At 35.4% G+C, this 21,153-nt stretch overlaps 1 long non-coding RNA gene across 1 annotated transcript in view; it reads right to left on the bottom strand.

Annotated features, from left to right (window-relative positions):
- The window catches only part of LOC120863857, a 665,502-nt gene that overhangs the window by 342,509 nt on the left and 301,840 nt on the right, over window positions 1–21,153 (bottom strand). Inside the window, exon 2 of the long non-coding RNA XR_005721093.1 lies at window positions 12,630–12,684. This is a non-coding gene — a long non-coding RNA (uncharacterized LOC120863857). The remainder of the gene's footprint in view (window positions 1–12,629; window positions 12,685–21,153) is intronic.

The raw sequence follows: 21,153 nt of genomic DNA, 5'->3' as shown, positions 1-21,153 counted from the left end.
CTCTGTTTCCACTGTTTCCCCATCTATTTCCCATGAAGTGATGGGACCGGATGCCATGATCTTCATTTTCTGAATGTTGAGCTTTAAGACAACTTTTTCACTCTCCTCTTTCACTTGCATCAAGAGGCTTTTTAGCTCCTCTTCACTTTCTGCCATAAGGGTGGTGTCATCTGCATATCTGAGGTTATTGATATTTCTCCTGGCAATCTTGATTCCGATTGTGCTTCTTCCATCCCAGCATTTCTCATGATGTACTCTGCATAGAAGTTAAATAAGCAGTGTGACAATATACAGCCTTGACGTACTCCTTTGCTTATTTGAAACCAGTCTGTTGTTCCATGTCCGGTTTTAACTGTTGCTTCCTGACCTGCAAATAGGTTTCTCACAAGGCAGGTCAGGTGGTCTGGTATTCCCATCTCTTTCAGAATTTTCCACAGTTTATTGTGATCCACACAGTCAAAGGCTTTGGCATAGCCAATAAGGCAGAAATAGATGTTTTTCTGGAACTCTCTTGCTTTTTCCATGATGCAGCAGATGTTGGCAATTTGATCTCTGGTTCCTCTGCCTTTTCTAAAACCAGCTTGAACATCTGGAAGTTCATGGTTCACATATTGCTGAAGCCTCATTAACTACAAAATTTGCTGCTAGAAACCTGCATGTAATCTACTCAAAACTGTGGAAATAATTCAATAGTAAAATGTCCAACTTGAAAAAACAACAAATCTAAGTTTCAAATTATATCAATTTCCATAATTTTAATATGCAAATACCATCTGGTTATGTACTTTAATGAGGCTAAAAAAAACTTTTTCAGTGGTTATTGCTATTGATACATTTTGTGAAATAGAATGACATCAATGATGTGTCATTCAGATGCTATGTATTAAAGTTGGTATTTACACTAGCGTGGCTCTAGATTCCAAGTAGGTACCCTTTCCTTGCTCCAGACCTATTCCTTAGGGTGACGCAGAGAGACAGGTGTTCTAAAGCAATGCTTCTTAAAGGCATCAAATCACAGGACAGTCTTGTTGAAATGCAGATTATGATTTCATGGGGGATGGGGAGGGACTGAGATTCTGAACATAAAACAAGTTCTCAGGTGATGCTAATAGTTAGTATCACTAGTCACATTTTGAGATGCAAATATAATATTTGAAAATATTCAAAAATTTTGTTGTACCTACCTATTCAGGCCTGTAAATTCTATCCTGGCCATAATTCTTTTTGTTTACTGAGAAGATGAATTCTGAGTAAATACACAGTAATATACTTTATTATTTTTATATTATATGTGATTTTTAAACCCTACTTTTCTCATAAACAACACTAAATTAGGTTTATTTTTTTTAAGCAGCAAACAATAACCAAACTTTTTGAAACAACCATAGCTCCAGGCAGAGTAAATTTTTTTTCAACCTATGGGAGTAATCTCATGTTCAATAATAATTAGTAAATGCTACCTGATTTTTCAGAATAATGACTAAAGGAAGAATTTTATCTGTATAAAATATTGATTGTTAGAATATCGATGTCTGGTACCACTCTCACAAAATAGTAAGTGTATTTTTTCATTAAATAGGAGAACAAAAAAAAAAGTTCACAACCTAGTAGGTAGTAATATTTTTAATGCAACAAACAGAAAGTACTTTCAGGTAACTGTGTTTTCACTTTGAGGAAACTATCAGAACAAATATCCAAAAAGAATAGTTTTCCCAAACCTAATTTTGATTCACTGATTAATTCCAAGATATATTTCTTCCCTTCCTATAAATTTCATCATTTCTCTAGCTAAAAGCACAAAGTAAAATGAAAAACGTACCTTCCATGTTTGGCTGGAAAAATTTCAAAATCTTAGGCCACATGAGAAAAGCTATCAGCTAGAGTCAGTGATATTTGTGTTCTTTAATAAAAATTGCCAGATAATCCAGGTAAAACGCTAATGTCCAAAAAAGAGTCTCTCCATGCTGACTTAGCCATTTATAATTCTAATTAAGTACAGAGACATAAGTATATTTGTCCATATTTATGTATTACGTATATTATACATATTATATAACTGTATTACTGAGATTATATATGATAGCATGTTGTCATTCTTCAATTCGTACATTATAGTAGATAATAGAGTTCAAAGACATTTTTATTTAGAGATAATATGATCCTTTCCCCTAAAATAAAATACTTTGCTCATAAAAGTTGATTTATCTGAAATAGCCAGCCAGATCACATATCACTCAGTGGGCTAATTCATGGCTGTGAGATAAATGATTAATATGTACATGGTTCTGCATATTACTTTGTATCATGTCCTAAATGTTTATGATAATTCAAGTTATATTTACACGTACTAGGTAGATTTCAACTCTCAATTTTACACTAGTCTTTTGAATTTTCTATATCATGACAATGGTTTCATGGAACACTTCCTGGACAATCTAGTTTTCTGAATAAAGTGATTCTGTATTAAAACTTCTTAAATTTGAAGGAGAACAAAAGCATCCCATTGGTAAAACCTTAGGAGATTTACAAAAGATGCTTTTGAAACTAATTTTCCCCTTTACAAACTTCTTGAGAAACATATACAAGGAAATCATATCTTTATTCATTTTCTTTACATCAATACATTAATACCTAGGGCTCAAACCAATACCTAATTGTCAAAAGTGCCCATTGTAATAATTGTCTGATGGTCTCTGATTTCTGCAGTGACCCAAACCCACTCTTGGATATCACTTGGAAAAATGTCTCTTTTGGCCTTGTAACAGGAAACATATTACACTGCTGCCACAATTTCTGGAGTTTGGATAAAATGTTTCTGCTGCCAGGCTGGAGTAGACAGGAAAGGGAAAGGACTCTATGCCCCTGAGATATGCTATCTGTCTCTGAAGATTAGCTTCCATTTTAAAAGCAAAACAACCTTAAACAAAAAGAAACACTTTATTTAATTGGCCCTACAGGGAATAGGTGAAAAAATAGGAATCCTAAATAATATTGAGAGCCAAACATTTTAATCAGTGACTCATCTAGCCTGGAGACATTCCAGTATACTATATTATTAACTATTGAGACACATGGAGAAGGAAATGGCAACCCACTCCAGTATTCTTGCCTGGAGAACCCCTTGGACAGGGGAGCCTGGTAGGCCGCTGTCCATAGGGTTGCACAGAGTCGGATACGACTGAAGCGATTTAACATGCATGCCTGCATTGGAGGAGGAAATGGCAACCCACTGCAGTGTTCTTGCCTGGAGAATCCCAGGGACCGGGGAGCCTGGTGCGCTGTTGTCTGTGGTGTCGCACAGAATGGGACACGACTGAAGCGACTTAGCAGCAGCAGCAGTAGCAGCATTGAGACACAAACCCAACTTTCCTTTTTTTTCGTTTGTTTGTTTAAAAAAAAAATGGCTATTGAATTATACCTAGTACTCTAAAATGCTTTTCATGAGACTGCACAATTAGGGAAAAAAGAAAAGGAGAAAGAGTTTCAGTAAAAATGGGAGGTAAGAGGTTTTTGCAAACTTTAGCAGAAAAATCCATTTTTAAAATGCACATCACACACACACACACGGACATACATCTACTATAAACTGTCCTCTGCCCTAAGGAACTTGTTAGGCAACTTAGAAATGTGTACAGAGTAGAACAAAAATCCTTTTACTCAAGGCCTCTTTGTCTCTTTAGGATCAAGTCAACATAGCCAGTGTCAAGAGTTTTTCTATGAGACTTTGAATGACTTGCTAGAGGCAAGGCTTTAGCATGCTATACATCTGAAAAAAATACTTGATTGTATGTTCTTTGAGTTCCAGTCTACATATGGGGCTAAATTCAATTCTATGCAGTAAAATAATTGTGATATAATTAAACAGAGAAAGAGATAATATGAAGACAGAGGTTCAACTAATCGGAACTTTAAAATTAGGACTTAGCTTCTTTTTGTTTTACGACATGCCATTTTCTCCCAAATCTGACAAAATGGCATGTAGATATAAGTTCTCAGACCAGGCCGGTTGTTTTGCATCTTCATTAACATAGCTTGAGTTATTTTCTAGCTTCTAAAGAATATTACTGCAGTGTGGAAAATGTATGTTGTATTAATTTTTAGAGTTGTATTCTTGTTTTCTGATGATAAAACAAAGTCATATTTTATTAATCTCACTGCTGCTGCTCACTAGTTTGTGGCAAATATAAATTCACAACATTAGCCTAATATATTGGAATTAATGGTCATTGCTTATCTGGTTCAGTTTAACTTCCTTTAGTTGTGACTGCCCTCTTTGCTCTTTGGGCAACGCATGACTTATTTCAAGAGAGTGAAATAGGGCTTAAAAGATTTGTTTTTAATGTGCATATTTCAAGAAATTAGGGTTAATTGAGAGTGGTATTACTATTTTGGAATAAATCTTTAAAATGCTATTTCATGTTTTAAAATAACCATTTGTGATGTCCTTGGGTAGCAAAGATCATAGAATATGTCCATGAATACTTTCTACTTGAATTCCTGATGGGCAGGTTAATTAGATCATTTTTGTCTCTTTCCAGGGAAAACAGCTTAATAAGTATTTTGCACACGGTCTTGTGGTGAAACTTTTAAAGGAATGTTTTTAAATTGTAGAAGTGTATACGTTTCTTGCATAAAAGTTAGAAAAAAAAGAGAATCGAGGATAACGACACTTCTAATCTTACAATAAGGGTGCAGGTACTATACTGATATTTTGATATAGTATTCAGTTTACACTGAAAATCCTATTTTATATACCTTTTGCATTTAATGTAATGGTACATACTTTTACATCAGTTAAAACTTTATAACCATTTTACGTAAACAAAATAGTCTGTCCTAAGGTGCAACAATTTACTTAAGTGACTTGGAAATTCACATTTTCTATGTTTTTGATATTTTAAATAATACAGAAAAATAACTCCATGTACATATCTGTAATTTCAGATCAGTGAATCAAGGACAAAAACTGTACCCCATTAGACATCTCCTGAACTGCAATCGTGTGCCCTCCCCCGCCCCGCAAATTGTTTTTTCCTTATTTCATCCATATATTTGAAGTGGGAACTGTCATTTGTATAACATGAACTTGCCCTCTATCACAGTAAACTTCAATGTTCTCTGAGAAATTTTAATTGGGATTGAGAGAATGACCTTAATCTTCTCTGAATGGTTCCACTATGCAAATCTCAAGAACTAGTGTTGGTATATTCCAACATGCAGACTGAGCATACAGAGGAAGCCTGAATGGTGTCAGAAGGATAAATAAAACAAACGATAGCAAAAAAGCAGTAACAAAGAGCAGAGAGAGAGTGCTTATGACATATATTGCCACTAAATTACATTCCTGAATCATATTTACATTCCTGATCTTGGTTTCTTAGAATATATTTTAGGAACCTTGTATTTTTATAGCAACCCATTTTTGTTTTTGTTTGTTTTGTCCATATGGGCTTTCTATATCTTCAAAAGCTTATTTTATAGTCAATGGAAATGAATATTTCAAAGGCTTTTGATACACACTGCATATGGTATATTTTATTGTGTTACCTTAGCTAAACGGAAACATTTCTCACACTTCATTCTGTGCATAGTTTCCAGTTAGGCCACAAAAGAAACCTGCACGCTATTTGGCAAGCAGAAAAGAGAGAATCCGTTTTTTCTCCAAAGGTGGGTGTAGAAAGTCAGACCCTGGAGCATGTGTCCTGGTCTGCCTGCTGACTCACCTCACTGGCATAGAGCATCACCTATGCTCGTGGTTCCTTCAGCTTCTCTTGATTCTCTTCCTTCGGCTTCTCTGAGGTTAAACGCGTGTGTGGGCCTCTGGTGAAGCTGCCTACTTCTCCTGTAGGTCATCCTTATCATCAGCGTTAGAGTTGGTGTGGGACAGATAGGAGCTGAGTTCCAGTTTATCTCCCTGGGTCCCACTTTATCCTCATGGATTCCAGTTTTACCCTTGCTCTCTTACACTTCATAGCCCAAGTAACTTACAGCAACTTTAAGCTCAACATTAGATGAAGCGTCAATGGCCTAGTATAAACATCCCCCTCAGCTGCCACAACTCCATAAAAAATTCCTATAATAAATTCCATATTTCACATCACAGTAATCTGATTCTCTGAAATTGGTCTAGAAGGTGAGTGTTATTTTAATAAAAACTGAAATCATGTGGCATTGATGTTGGGTCCAGCAGCTAAGGAAGCTTGAAGGGCTTTGAGAAGACTATGACTTGCAGGAGCCTGTGGAGAAGGCGACGGCCCCCCACGCCAGTGCTCTCGCCTGGAAAATCCCACGGACAGAGGAGCCCGGTGGGCTGCAGTCCGTGGGGTCGCTAGGAGTCAGACACGACTGGTGGGCTGCAGTCCGTGGGGTCGCTAGGAGTCTGACATGACTGAGCGACTTCACTTTCACTCTCCACTTTCATGCATTGGAGAAGGCGATGGCAGCCCACTCCAGTGCTCTCGCCTGGAAAATCCCACGGACAGAGGAGCCTGGTGGGCTGCAGTCCGTGGGGTCGCTAGGAGTCCGACATGACTGAGTGACCTCACTTTCACTTTTCACTTTCATGCATTGGAGAAGGAAATGGCAACCCACTCCAGTGCTCTTGCCTGGAGAATCCCAGGGACGGGGAGCCTGGTGGGCTGCATGTCTCTGGGGTCGCACAAAGTCGGACAAGACTGAAGCGACTTAGCAGCGGCAGCGGCAGCGGCAGGAGCCTGACTAGCTGGAAGGAGCTAAGGGTTTAAGGAAGAAAGGCCAGTCCCCAGTTACTTGAATTGTCTCCAGCTGATCAATTGGTACAGGTGAAAGCACTGATACTAAAGCACCAAGGGAAACCATCTGTGTGTCTGAATTCCTTATCTTCAAGCTGTGCTATGCCCCTCAGGAAAGAATGGTTTATCAGCAGTAAAATATGATTCATGAAGCAATTGGTGCTAGAAGTGAAGTGGTCAGAGTTGCCTCAGCATTCCTGTTCTTGAGTTCTATGCTAGAATCCTGTATTCTTATAGAAAAATTCCATTTTTGGCTCCCTAGTCCAAATTGAGTTTCTCTAATTAGCACTCAAAAGGAGGCCTACCTAACAATTCATACAATCTGTAGAAAAAAAGATTCTTCATGCATGTTGCTTCCTCCTGCCCCCCCCAAAAAACTGCCACACTATATCCTTCCAATTTTATACAATTTTGAATGAAGAAATGCCCCCTACTTAAAAAACCATGATCAGTTTTCATCTGATGTATAAACTTAAACAAGTTCTTTTGTTCAAGGAATTATGCAGTTATCTAGGAAATATTTTATTGAGTTCTTGAAATGTACAAGATAGTAGGTTAAGCAAAAAGAAGGCTACAAAGAATTACATAGTATCTGAGTAGTTAATCACACAGCAGCAGCAATGAGACAGATCAACAGAAACTAAGGCATTTCCTTGATTCTATGACCCACTTATTTTTCACATTTAAATATGTTTAAAATCAAGGCACATAATTTAATTGATGGGTGCCTTTAATGTGGGAGTGTTTCTTTTCTTCCCCTTGAAAAGCTGCTATGAAATCAATAGGTGTACCTTATCATCCATAATGTTTTAGAAAAGAGGAAATGCAATATAGCACAAGCTTGTATGTAGTAAGTACCATTAAGTGACACCAGGAGACAAGATTTTCACTAGCTGTATAACGAGAACACATCAAAGCATTTCAGCTGCATCTAGAAGAGGAAAGGGCATGATATTTAACAAAGATCTCCTGTGAACACATAATATGAAAGTTCTTATAATCCTGACAACAGCTGTAAATGATAGGAATTATATTAATTTTCCTGATCATACAAATTAGGATCAGATTAGTGAGAAATGTCCTTGAGTTTTCACACTTAGATGTCTCTAAATTGAGGTACATGCTCTTTTTAGAACATAATAATGAATTTACATCATATTTATTAAGGACTTACTACATGCACTATGTAATATGTACAGTGTATTATGTTCTAAATCCTTTACATACAATAAGATTCAATAGGTTTTAAAACCATCCCCATTTTAGAGATTAGGAAACTGAGACCTGGAGAAATAAAGAAAGAAGGTATCACAACTAGGAGGTGACAGAGCTGGAAGGGTTAAGAAACTCAGCAGTCCCAAAAAAAGAGTGGGTGTTATTATAATCACTATTCTCTATGCCTCTCTTGACAGCATCAAATACCTTCTCCCAATTTCTGACTATCCCATTAAAAACTACAGTCCCTTGGCTTTGATTCCTCTTACCCAACCACATAATTAACAGATTTACAATGCAAAGAGGACAAGATGGCTGGAGATGGAGATGAGTTTGAGCAAGCTCCAGGAGTTGGTGATAGACAGGGAAGCCTGCATGCTGCAGTCCACGGGGCCGCAAACAGACATGACAGAGCATCTGAACAGCAACAACAACAATGTAAATAATTTATTGTCTGTTTCTACCACCTCCAAGTAATCTCCTTAAAGGCAGGGATGTTTGTCTGTTTTGTTCACTGATGTACGTTAGTCTAGGACTGTGCCTAGCACACGGTAGTAGCTCCGTAGTTATTTGTTGAATAAATAAATGAATACATTTTTAAAAGGAGATGAGAAAGTGTATTTCACGTGTGAACAGTAATTGGAGAGGAGCAGAGGCAGGGCATGGGTGCTGCGTTCTGAAATACTGATTAGTGTGGTCCACCTAAGGTGTCAAGTGGGAACGGAAGAAATCTGTGAGCAAGCCTCCCAGAAAGGGAGGTGAGAGCCTCCCAGGCTCATTGGCAGGAGCCTTTGCTCCCTCACGTCTTTGTAGCGTGTTCAGCAAGACACTGGAAAGGAAGGCAGGAAGACATCAAAGTAGCTGTATTGTTCATATTTTTTCCTCCCTTTGGCAGCTATTTGCTCTCTTTCCTGCTGACACTACAATTTCAGCGATTTAATGATACAATTGTTTCTGAAAATGACACAGAAACAGACACCCACTGCCATTTAATTGGCTACCCTGACGAAGTGAAATCGGCTGCTTTCCAATTTCATTTTTGAGGGGTGTGAGAATCTGGAGAGGCTGGGGAAGATAACATTCACTGCCATTATAAAAGGTAAAATCTTAAGGAAGGATATTAAACTCAGCCTTTTTAATTAAGGCCTGTCACTTCCATGGCACACACCAGGATACTATGAAGATTACTCAATCCCAGCAAAGACTGCTAAGAGAGCTTCTCCAATTCAGTCTGCCCTTAGGTCAATGGAACTTCACTTGCCATAGGGATTCTACATTATTTTATGCCAAGTTTACTCTGGAGTGGTTTGCTAATACTTATAAATCATAGCAAGAAGCATACCTCTGTTACAAACATCTGACCATTTGAAAACCTTTCCAAGGTTATACAAATAACAATGGTGGAATCCATTAGTTCACACATATTATGTTTCACCAGGATCTATAATCTTGATCTCTGTTCCAAACTACCTCTCATAATAAAGTGTTCTATTTTTTGCTCAAGTACATTTTCAATAATCCTTCTTCTTTAAAATTATCTTAGCACTATAACATTTATTAAGTTATCCTGTTGGAAAACTAAGCAAATGTTTTCTCTCATTTCCCTATACCAAAGATTAAAGAGTTATAAAGCAAGTTGTATCTCTGTAATATGAATTTCATTCTAGTTTTAGTTCAAAGACCAATTTAGAATGTATAAACAGAAAATTATAAATGGAATGCCACTGGGTCTTGCTGGCAATATTATAGTTATAGCCAAGAAACAAAGCTGAGTATGCCACGTTTATCTCCACTTTTCAGAACAAGTGGTTACCAGGAGTCACTTGGGGTGTTCCAACTCAGTCCTTGTGCAAACTCACCATTTTGCCTAATGTGTGACATTTAAACAAGCAGAGGACTGACTCTTGAGACAGGTGCTTGAAATCAAATGACAGATTTCTATCCAATCCTAGGTCACCTTTAACTGATAGATTAGAGTACTTTCACAAATAGACAATTGGAAAGACCAAAGAGTCGTCAGTTACAAGCCAATAAGGTACATATTCACTCCACAAATAAAATTTATGTGTATCAGAAAGAGGGATATAGATATTCAGAGCTCACACCAGACCTTGCACGGTTGGCCTATTTTGACTTTTACCACCTCTACTGGGAAAAGTGTACTTCTATTATTACTTTCCCACCTAAAACTCTAATTTACCTTTTCATTTCAAATATCTGACCATACAAAATGTCAAACCTTATACATAGAATTTACTTGAATAGCACCTACATCAAAGTGCTGCTTTCTTAGAAGTACAGAAATGTTAATATATATCAGCTTGGTAAAAAAGTTTTCTAATGGCAAAGGTATTGCCTTTGAGAAGGACAGCCCATGAATGAAGCAGCCCATGTTTTCTCTAACAAAGGAAACCAGAGATTCAATACAGAAGGAATAAGTAGATGTATTGCTTATAAGATGAATGGATATAAGTTAAATGAAGCATACTTAAAGGAAGCCTGAAATAAAAAATGCAATCCACAAGACAAAAAAAAAAAAAAAAAAGTTTCCATTCTATGATGAATTCAACTGAGAAAGAAGAAAGCATAGTGGTATCATTACTTGTGTGATCACACTTAAGAAATAGCAGGGCATGTGGGTGGTGTTGATCAGCCTCACTAATGGAGCATAAAATTCCTGGAGCAAGAAGGTTTTCAAAATGAGGAGAGTGCTAGAAGTTGAAAATGAAATCCAAATTAAGAGCTGTTGTCCTATATCCTTTAGCTAACCTTAGGGCAGAGGGCTTTTAAGGCTCTTTCCTCCCTATTTAGATGTTAAAACCAAGTGGTTGATCTATAGGAATCAATGATTCTTAATTTGCATGAAGGCTTTTTTTCAGTTTTTTGGCGATCCTTCATTATCCAGGCAAAATGTTTTAGAATAGCACAGCTACTTCATGTTAATTTATGCCTCTTATGAAAAAGCAAGTATCCCTTACTTTTTCCCTTCCTCCAACTGGAGTGCAAATTTTAAGGTAAAGCACAAGGGAAGTTTTTCTTCAGAAAGACTTCTCTAGGAAGAGGTAGGCTTCCAGGATAATAAAACTATCATGGCATCTCTCTTCTCTACATGACAGTGATTTTCAAGCAGACTGAAAAGGGATTTATTTATTCACCCAATAAATATTTATTAGAAAAAGACAAATGGAAGAAAATAGGATATTGGATCTATGGAATTTCATGTTGCTTTGAGGCAAGACTGAGCTAAGGCCTGTTATATGAGATCAGTAATATTTCCTCCTCAAAGTTACCATAGAAATCTGAGTGATTCAGCTACTGGGAAGGGGAGATGTCACCATCTTTTACAGACAAAACAGACAAAAATCAAGGGGGAATGTTTGACCTCATTAGTTTTTCCACACCAGCTACTTGGTCTCCTCACTTCTGATTTTTCATCTATGTAGACTATCATAATGCTGTCATAGTTTTTCTAAGACACAGCTCTGATTATAGGGTTGCACAGATTACAGCAATAAACAAATAATAATAACGAGCACCTTAAATATCCATTTTTCATTTACATAGTAAAATATAATTTTTTAGATCAGGTTTCAAAACTTCCACCAAAGAATCCCAGTTCAACCTTTTGAAATAACACCTCACTCTTATCATATTTAAGGATTCAATATCCCCAGTTGCCAAATTGTCCCTATTCATTTCCACCTCCATGTTTCTCAGACTTCCCTCCTGAGGATGGATGATTTCATCTATCCTCACACATCTATACCCCATCGAATTCAAAATGTCATTTGCTTTCTTCAATAATTCATTCATATTCCAACAGATAAAATAAAGCCTCCTTCTTTTGAAATTCTTATTCTACTTTGACAAATTAGCAATCTCCACCTGTAATGTCATTACGTATATGTAGCCAATATTTCCCCACTCATTTGTAGATATTATTATACATAATGTCTTCATAGTAATAAATCTTCAAAAAGTTACTAGCTTGGTGTCAATACCAACAAATTATCTATCTTCATACACTGTCAACTCAAGTTGATCTTTTATTGCTTAGTTTTCTCTTGACATTATATCATACTAGTTCATATCACACTGATCTGGAATTATGTATTATTTGTATTGATGTTTGTCTTTGTTTAATTACAGAATTGTACAATACAAAAAGTGGGCAACGTTGAAATAAGATTTTGATTTGAAACTAGCTCTGACATTAAATAGCTCTATGTACCTGGGAAAACTATTAACCATCTTAAAGCTTTAGTTTATTTCTAAATTATGTATCAAAACCTTACAGAATTTTTTGAAAATAAAATGTAATGATTCTTATTAAGCACCAAGGACATGGCAAGGCCTGAAATGAATTACATCTTTCTGTTGGGACACCATCTCATGATTCACACTCTTTTTAAAAGGAAAATCCTGTAACTCAGTTTCTACATATCTTCCAAAGTGTGTAGTAGAACTGAACACAGATCACAAGCAATTAGTGCCAGTAAGCATATGCCAGGAATGGAAATAGAGTTTTACACAGACTTTTAAACACTGAATCTTAACTGAAAAATAAAAAATTGTTATGCAATAGATAGAACTCAGGTCAAACAGTGTGGCACATCTGAGTCTAGATTTGTAGATATTACTTACTAGCACTGTGACTTTGACACAGGTCCTTTACTTCTCTGAATCTTCATTTCTTCACCTGTGAAAATGAGGACATTGGACTAGATCCATGATTTTTAACTGTGCTTTAAAATATATTGGCTTATTTATTCTGTGAATGAAATTTTGTGGAATCATAACAAAAAGAAGCATTAAAAGTAGAGCTACTTTGGAAGTTTAGAGTCTCCACTTTTTGGTCTCTTCCTGTAAGGCTTAAATCTGGTCAATGATTTACAAAGGATTCATGAAGAATTGTGATAATTTAGTTTATAAAAACATCAACTCAGAAAGCATGTATAAGAAATGACAAAATTTATCCATTCATCCATGGAGGATATTTAGGCTGTTTCCACATTTTTGCTATTGTAAATAATGTGGAAATGAGAAATATCTTTGAGATATTGGTTTCCTATCTTTTGAATATATATCCATAAATGAGATTACTGGATCAAAGGGTATTTATATTTTTAATATTTTAAGGAAAATCCAGTGTTTTCCCAAAATGGTTGCTTCAATTTACATTTTCAAATGTTTGTTGATGAATGGATAAAGAAAATGTGGCTATATATTTGGCTACACACACACACACACACACACACACACACACACACACACTGGAATATTAATCAGCCTTAAAAAAGAAGGAGATCCTGTCATTTGTGACAATATGGATGAACCTGAAAAATATGATAAGTGAAATAAGCCAGATGCAGAAAAGCAAATACTGCATGTTCTCAATCATAGGTGGAATCTGAAATGTCAATTTCATAAAAACAGAGAGCAGTACTGTGGTTATAATTAGCTAGGGAGAATAAGATATGTATTCTACTGGTCAAAGAATATGTAGTTTAGTCATGAAATATAAATAAGTTCTGGAGATCTAAGGTACACAATGTGACTATAGTTAACAGTATTGTATTATACACTTTTGTATATACAATTTGTTACATTTGACATTTGTTTAAAGAGTAAATTTTAAATTTCTTGCTCCTTCCTCCTCAAAAACAATGGTAACCATATGAAGAAATAAATGTTATTTAGCTGAATTGTAGTGAATATTTTACAGTGTATACCTATATCAAATCATTAATTTATATGTCTGAAATATATGCACGTTTTAAATATCAATATTCAATTAAGTCAGATAGCCTTTTAAGTTGAGGGGAAATAAGTGAAAGGTCAAACTTTAAGCTATCTTTATATTCGCCAAATATTTCCTAAAGATTCACTGAAACTCTAAAAGGTTTCTTAGTAGGCATGTTACATACATTACCTAAAGAGCTAAAAATTCCAAATTGAAACTTTACAACTCTAATATTTAAATTCAGGAATAAAAGATAACTTGGATTATAAATGGGAATACAACTAACAAATAAGAATGATCATACATTGATGTTTTACATTTTAAAAACCATATTAGCTACAAAACTCATGTAGATGAGCTGTCTTCACACTTTAAATATCACTTAGAGTGTGTCATGATGAAGACCATATCATAGAATGGTCAGTGTGCAAAAATCTTGGAAGAAATTATACAAGAAATTAAACATGTGCTTTGTAGTGAGAGAGATGATTTGAACATTTTAGCAATGAAGTTCTAGGAAATTCACTCTGCCTCTAAGCTGCAACTTTGGGCTTCCCTGGTAGTTCAGACGGTAAAGAAACTGCCTGCAATACAGGAGACCTGAATTTGTTCCCTGGGTTGGGAAGATCCCCTGGAGAAGGGAAAAGCAACCCACTCCAGTATTCTTGCCTAGAGAATTCCATGGACAGACCATGGGGGTCACAAAAGGTCGATCATGACTGAGTGACTAACACACTTTCTAAACTGCAACTTATCTGTAAAATGCAAATAACAATATTGATCCCCCCTGATTTTATGTGCTTTTTGTTGTCTGTTTGCTTTTTTTGGTGACTGAAAAGTAATATTTAATATAAGGAAACAGTAGCTCTTTTAGGTGCCTAGTAAATATTAGTCCCTTTTCCTTCTCTTATATAATTTCATAAATATAGTTGACATTGCTCAAAATAAGCATGAAGAAATGTTAGCAACTCAACATGTTAATGGTCTCTTTCACTGTGGTTTCTAACTTTCTAACCTTTCGAAGCTGTTAAAATAAAGTCAAATAATGATACTGCTGTGGCATAAGTGTATGCTAGGATCAATAAAGTGTGGTGGTTGGAATAAATTGCAATTAAAGAGGTATTGCTTGATTGCTTGACAGTAGGTAGTCTTTCTGGGCCAAATAAACTCAAGCATCAGTCTGATTTATAGGCTAATTAGTATGGACTTCACATGCATTTCACTGGGAGACCATCAGATCATATTGACTTCTACATGCATCATGAGTGTGCCCTTGACTTTGTTTTGTGTCACTGACAGGTGACACATCCTCTTTACTTATTTACTTTGTTTATTCAAGGATATACTCATAATTTTTAATCATGTAGAACACAAGAAATGTAAAACATTTGTAAATGAGTACTGAAATAGCTGTTAAAAATTTAGTATTGCTGCTGGGCTTTTCCTGTTTCTATACATTTACGATAAAAATATGTGTGAATTCAGAAATGGCATAGGCATAAATATAGCAAAGAAGGATGGTTATTATTGAATTTTTGCAGCAATAGAAAAATACACATCAGCAATCAATTTGTAGGCTAGAAAAACTCAGGATAGGTGTATTTCATGACAAATTAGTTGACTAATTCCTTAAAAAGAAACATAATTTTTATTTTCTAAATAAAGAAGTATGCTTATCTAAAGAATAATTTTGCTTATTTCTAACATGTCTATTCAATGTGGTATTTTATACACAATAAATTCTAATATATTTGTCATTTTCAGTTGCTCAGTCATGTCTGACTCTTTGGGATCCCATGGACTGCAGCATGACAGTATTCCCTGTCCATCACCATCTCCTGATGCTTATTCAAACTCATGTCCATTGAGTCAGTCATGCCAACTAACCATCTCATCCTCTGTTGTCCCCTTCTCCTGTCTTCGATCTTCCCAGCATCTAGCTCTTTTCTAATGACAGCTCTTTCCACCAGGTGGCCAAATAGTGGAGCTTCAGCTTCAGCATCAGTCTTTCCAATGAATATTCAGGGTTGATTTTCTTTAGGATTGACTGGTTTGATCTCCTTGCTGTCCAAGGGACTTTCAAGAGTCTTCTCCAACCACACAGTTCAAAAGCATCAATTCTTTGGTGTTCAGCCTTCTTTATGGTGCAACTTTCACATCCATAAATGACTACTGGAAAACCATAGCTTTGACTAAATAGAACTTTGTTGGCAAAGTAATGTCTCTGCTTTTCAATACACTGTCTAGGTTTGTCATAGCTTTTCTTACAAGGATCAAAGTTCTTTTAATTTCATGGGTGCATACCTACACAATTATTTAGTGAATATGTGACATATGTACACTAAAGTGAGGTAATTTAAGCAATCCTTTGGATTATGAATTTTATTAAGGTATATGCTTACTCTTTGGAAGAAAATTTATGACCAACCTAGATAGCATGTTGAAAATCAGAGACATTACTTTGCTAACAAAGGTCTGTCTAGTCAAGGCTATGGTTTTTCCAGTGGTCACGTATGGATGTGAGAGTTGGACTGTGAAGAAGGCTGAGCGCCGAAGAATTGATGCTTTTGAACTGTGGTGCTGGAGAAGCCTCTTGAGAGTCCCTTGGACTGCAAGGAGATCCAACCAGTCCATTCTGAAGGAGACCAGCCCTTATATGATATATAATTGTTCCTTTTGAAGAATTGTCCTACATGAATTATACTTTTATATGTATATATACATATATAATTGTATTTTTAAAATATATATACTTATTAATATAATTGTACTTATAAAATATATATTTTTATACATATATAAAGCATCTTTCCTGTAAGTCCTACTGCCACTTTTTTGTAAATTCTACATTAAAAAAACATTGAAACAAAAATAAAAATCATGCAAAAAATACTCTGATGCCACACCTTCTATGTTATCCCATATATATGTTAGATATTTATTTTAGGTGCTATTGTTACACCCAGTAAATCCAAATTATATTTATTATAGTAAAATTACATAAATTTCTGTCTCTGAGCCCCATTTGCCTTTCTCTACATCTTCCAGAATGAAAGTTTTGCATAGGCCAAAGTCAAAAAGACTAGCTGTTTTTCTACATTGATGAATTCTCCTCAGTTTCTGACTTATAAATAGTATTCAATATATATTTGTTGGATGAAGGAACTAATCAAAAGTTTGACTACAAAAAGTGATTACAATATTTTGTGTTGGCCACAAAGGCTTTTCCATAACATCTTATGGAAAAACTCAAACAAACTTTTTGACCAACCCAATATTTGTGACTTTGTATATGAAAATACATTTTGATAATTCTGAGTAATCTTTTTACAGCTTTTATATATGACAGTATAAAACTACATTAAATTTAAGTAATTATACCAAAAATAGAAAATAAAACACTAGAATCAAAGAAAGCATTTTAAAGAACAAAATAGGATTCTAAGATAAAATGTTTCTGTGTAAAAATTAGAAGTCCTTGAAAAAAAAATATGAGAAAACAAATTAGGATCAAAATCCATTCCCTGGCTCTCAGGTAATGTCATCTAACATAAGAACTCAGGCTCCTTGAAAGCAAAATACATGTCTACTGACCTTGTTAATTTAAGGATTTAAAATAATACCTGGTTCATTGTGAAGACTCAGTTCAGATTTTAAATGCATTACAAATGAATCAATCAATTACTTGAAGCAGAACATCTAAGAATTGAAAAAACAGTATATAAAATGCCAGGAAAACACAATAAAGACTGGAAAATATAAAAATGTGTGATACAGTAATTTAACTAATACAGCATAGACTACATATGTTGTATTATAAGATGATGATACTATTTTAAACTACAAGTGATATTAGAACTCCAGAAAAACAAAGTATATCTGAATATATAGGTTTAAAAATATTCCACAATGAACCAGTATCCTTTTCCATTCTGAGTTCAGTGTCATTAACAGAGTTGAAGATAATATTGAGAGCATCTTTTATAAGTTGAGAGCATCTTTTCCCCATGTCTGTGGGAAGATTTTGTGAGGAGGAGATAGCATTTTGCTTTCCTGTCTTTGGGTTAATTTGCTGAAGTAAACAGTGGAAGAGAATGGATAGGTATAGATCTGAAAGCAAGAAGCACTGCAATTCTAAGAATGTGTGTTTTTGCATAGACCTTACAACAGGTGATCAGCTCTGACTGATCTTTGGTATTCCACTGGTCTGATCATCAACTTGTGTAAAATCTTAAAATAAGGAAGTACAGTTATATCTTCTGCATAACTGTGATGTCATTAAAATAAAGCAAGTGTTTAAATACTTGTATTTGCCAGGTGGTCAAATCTTTCTCTTCACCCTTGCATATACCCATCCTACCCATCTGCATCGATTTAATTCTTATGAGCCACAGACAAGCCCACTCCCATCCAGTTGCTTCTTGCTTCTGCCTGTTCTCACACTTCACTGCCTTTCTTTGGGGTTAGTTCAGATCAATCCTGCTTTTCAAGAGTACATTTTTTTCTCCAGGTAATTTTTTGTTAATTTTCAGATTACTTTTTATGAGGCAGAATTAAGATCAGTCTGAACTTCTAGCTGTAAATTACCTAAAATTGCTAATAACATATACCTATGACCCACTTTCTTAACAGGAAATACTGTTTCCTAGATTTTTTTAAGAGCACCATTTAAAGTAAAATAAGCATTAGAAAATAGTGTTTGGGGGTATAAATTATAAATTTAATGATTTAACATGCAGATGATTTGCACTTACTACAAATGCGAAAAACACTGTTCCATGCATAGCATGTGGGCTTTGCTGGTGACTCGGGTAGAGAATCTGCCTGCAATGCAGGAGACCTGGGTTTGATCCCTAGGTCGGGAATATCCCTGAAGAAGTGAATGACTACCCATTCCAGTATTTTGCCTGGAGAATTCCATAGACAGAGGAGCCTGACGGATTACAGTCCATGAGGTTGCAAAGAGTCAAGCAGAACTGAGTGAATAACCATGCATGAATGCATGGCATATATCATCACAGTCAAAATTCTATGCCTCTAAGCAACAAAATGGATGCTGAATTTTTGTTAAAAATATTTTCTTGGTCATTTATAGTAAATGTATATTTTAACATTTCTATTTTAAAATTAAAAAGTTTACCTCTCCCATTATTGGAATACATTGAATACATGGGAAAACATTAATGGTCATTTTCATTTAGTAATATCTGTAGAATTTAAAATTAACCAATTTTAAAATAATAATTTAGAAATGGTAAAATAATAAATTTAAAAAAGAGTCATTTGTGGTAAGCCTGATAATTATCCCCTAAATATATTCATGTTTTAATCTCCCAAAACTGTGAATATCTTATATTACATGGTATAGGATAATTAAACTGCCAATGAGGTGAGTTTAAGATAGTGGGGGTTATCCTGAATTATTCAGGTGGGTCCAGTGTAATTGTAGGGTTAGGATAAGTGAGAAAGTGAGGCAGGAGAGTAAGAATCTGAATGATATAATCTGACAAAGACTCTACTAGCCATTGCTGGTTTTGAAGATGGTGGTGATATCTGCAATGCAAGAAGGCTTTAGAATGTGGAAAAGGCAAGGAAATGGATTTCCTCCTACAGCTCCCAGAAAAAAAAAGCAGCTATGATATAAACATTTATGTACAAGTTCTTGTAAACTTATGTTTTTATTTATCAGGAATATAGCCCTAGTGGTACAAGTGTAAGATCATATGATAATTCTGTTTATCATTTAAAGAATCTTTCAAACTGTTTCCCAAAGTGGATGATACCATTTATATTCATTTATATGATACATACATTTACATGATATATACATTTATATATCAGCAATGTGTGAGGACTCCAATTTCTCTACAACGTCAAGAATACTTGTTATTATTTGACTTTTTACTTGTAATTATCTTAGTGGGTTTGTAATGATACCATAAGGGCTTCCCAGATGGATCAGTATTAAAGAATTTGCCTGCTAGTGCAGGAGACAGAGAAGATGTGGGTTTGATCCCTGGGCTGGGAAGATCCCCTCAAGGAGGAAATGGCAACCCACTCCAGTATTCTTGGCTGGAAAATCGCATGGACAGAGGAGCCTGGTGGGCTACAGTCCACAGGGTCACAAAAATCAGATGACTTAACAACAGGGCAGAAGCACGAATGTTACTTTACTGTGGTTTTGATTTGTATTGCTCTAATAATTAACAAAAAAGTGAGTATCTTTTTATGTGCTTATTTGCCATTTACAACTTTTTGGAAAAATGTCTATTCAAATCCTTCATCTATATCTAGTATCTTTTTAATAGTTAATAAATAATTATTTTCTCCTTTAGGAGATATTATTTATTTTATTATTAAAATATACATTACTTTTTAGAGAAGGTTTAGGTTCACAATGAAATTTAGTGGAAGGTACACCTATTTTCCATATACCCCCTACCACACACATGCATAACATTCCCCATGGACAACATCCCTGACCAGTGTTCACCAGAGTGGGATATCTGTTACAACTGATAAAATTGTATTGACACATCATTGTCACTCAAAGTCTATAGTTTACATGAGGAACCACTCTTGGTATTGTGCAGCCAATGAATTTGGATAAATGTATAATGATATATAGCCATCACGATAATATCATACAGGGCACCTTCATTGCTCAAAATATTCTTTGTGTTCTATCCATTCCTCCTTTTCTGCAGTCCCTGGCAACCACTGGTCTTTTCATTGTCTCCGTAGTTGTGCTCTTTCCAGAATGTCATATAATTGGAATCCTATAGTATGTAGTTATCTCAGATTGGCTTCTTTCATTTAGTAACATGCATTTAAAGTTCCTTCATGTCTTTTCATGACTTGATACTTCATTTCCTTGTGTCGCTCAATACTATTACATTGTCTGGATGTATTACAGTTTATTCATCTATTCACACACTGAAGAACACTTTCATTTCTTCCATGCTTTGGCAATTATGAATAAAGCTACTATAAACATTCTGTGTACAGGTTTTATGTGGACCTAAGATTTTAGCTACTTTACTAAATAACAAGGAGTATAACTGCTAATTCTAGTATCATAAAGTGTGTTTAGCTTTGTAAGATACTGCCAAAATATTTTCCAAAATGGCTGTACCATTTTGTATTTCCACCAGGAATGGATGAGAATTCCTGTTGTTCCATATCTTCGGCAGCATTTGGTGTCTTCAGCATTCTAGGTTTTGGCCACTCTAATAGTTGTGTGTGTGTTTGTGCATGCATACTATGTCACTTCAGTCATGTATGCCTCTTTTCGGCCTTGTGGACTGTAGCCTGAAAGGGGATCCTCTGTCCAGGGGATTCTCCAGGCAAGAATACTGGAATGGGTTGCCATGCTCTCCTCCAGGGGATCTTTCCGACCCAGGGATCTAACATCCATCTCTCATG

Source organism: Oryx dammah, unplaced genomic scaffold (assembly GCF_014754425.2).
Source record: "Oryx dammah isolate SB20612 unplaced genomic scaffold, SCBI_Odam_1.1 HiC_scaffold_1, whole genome shotgun sequence".
NCBI lineage: Eukaryota > Metazoa > Chordata > Mammalia > Artiodactyla > Bovidae > Oryx > Oryx dammah.
Note: the sequence above shows the minus strand (reverse complement) of the source record. Positions and strands in the feature narration are given on the sequence as shown.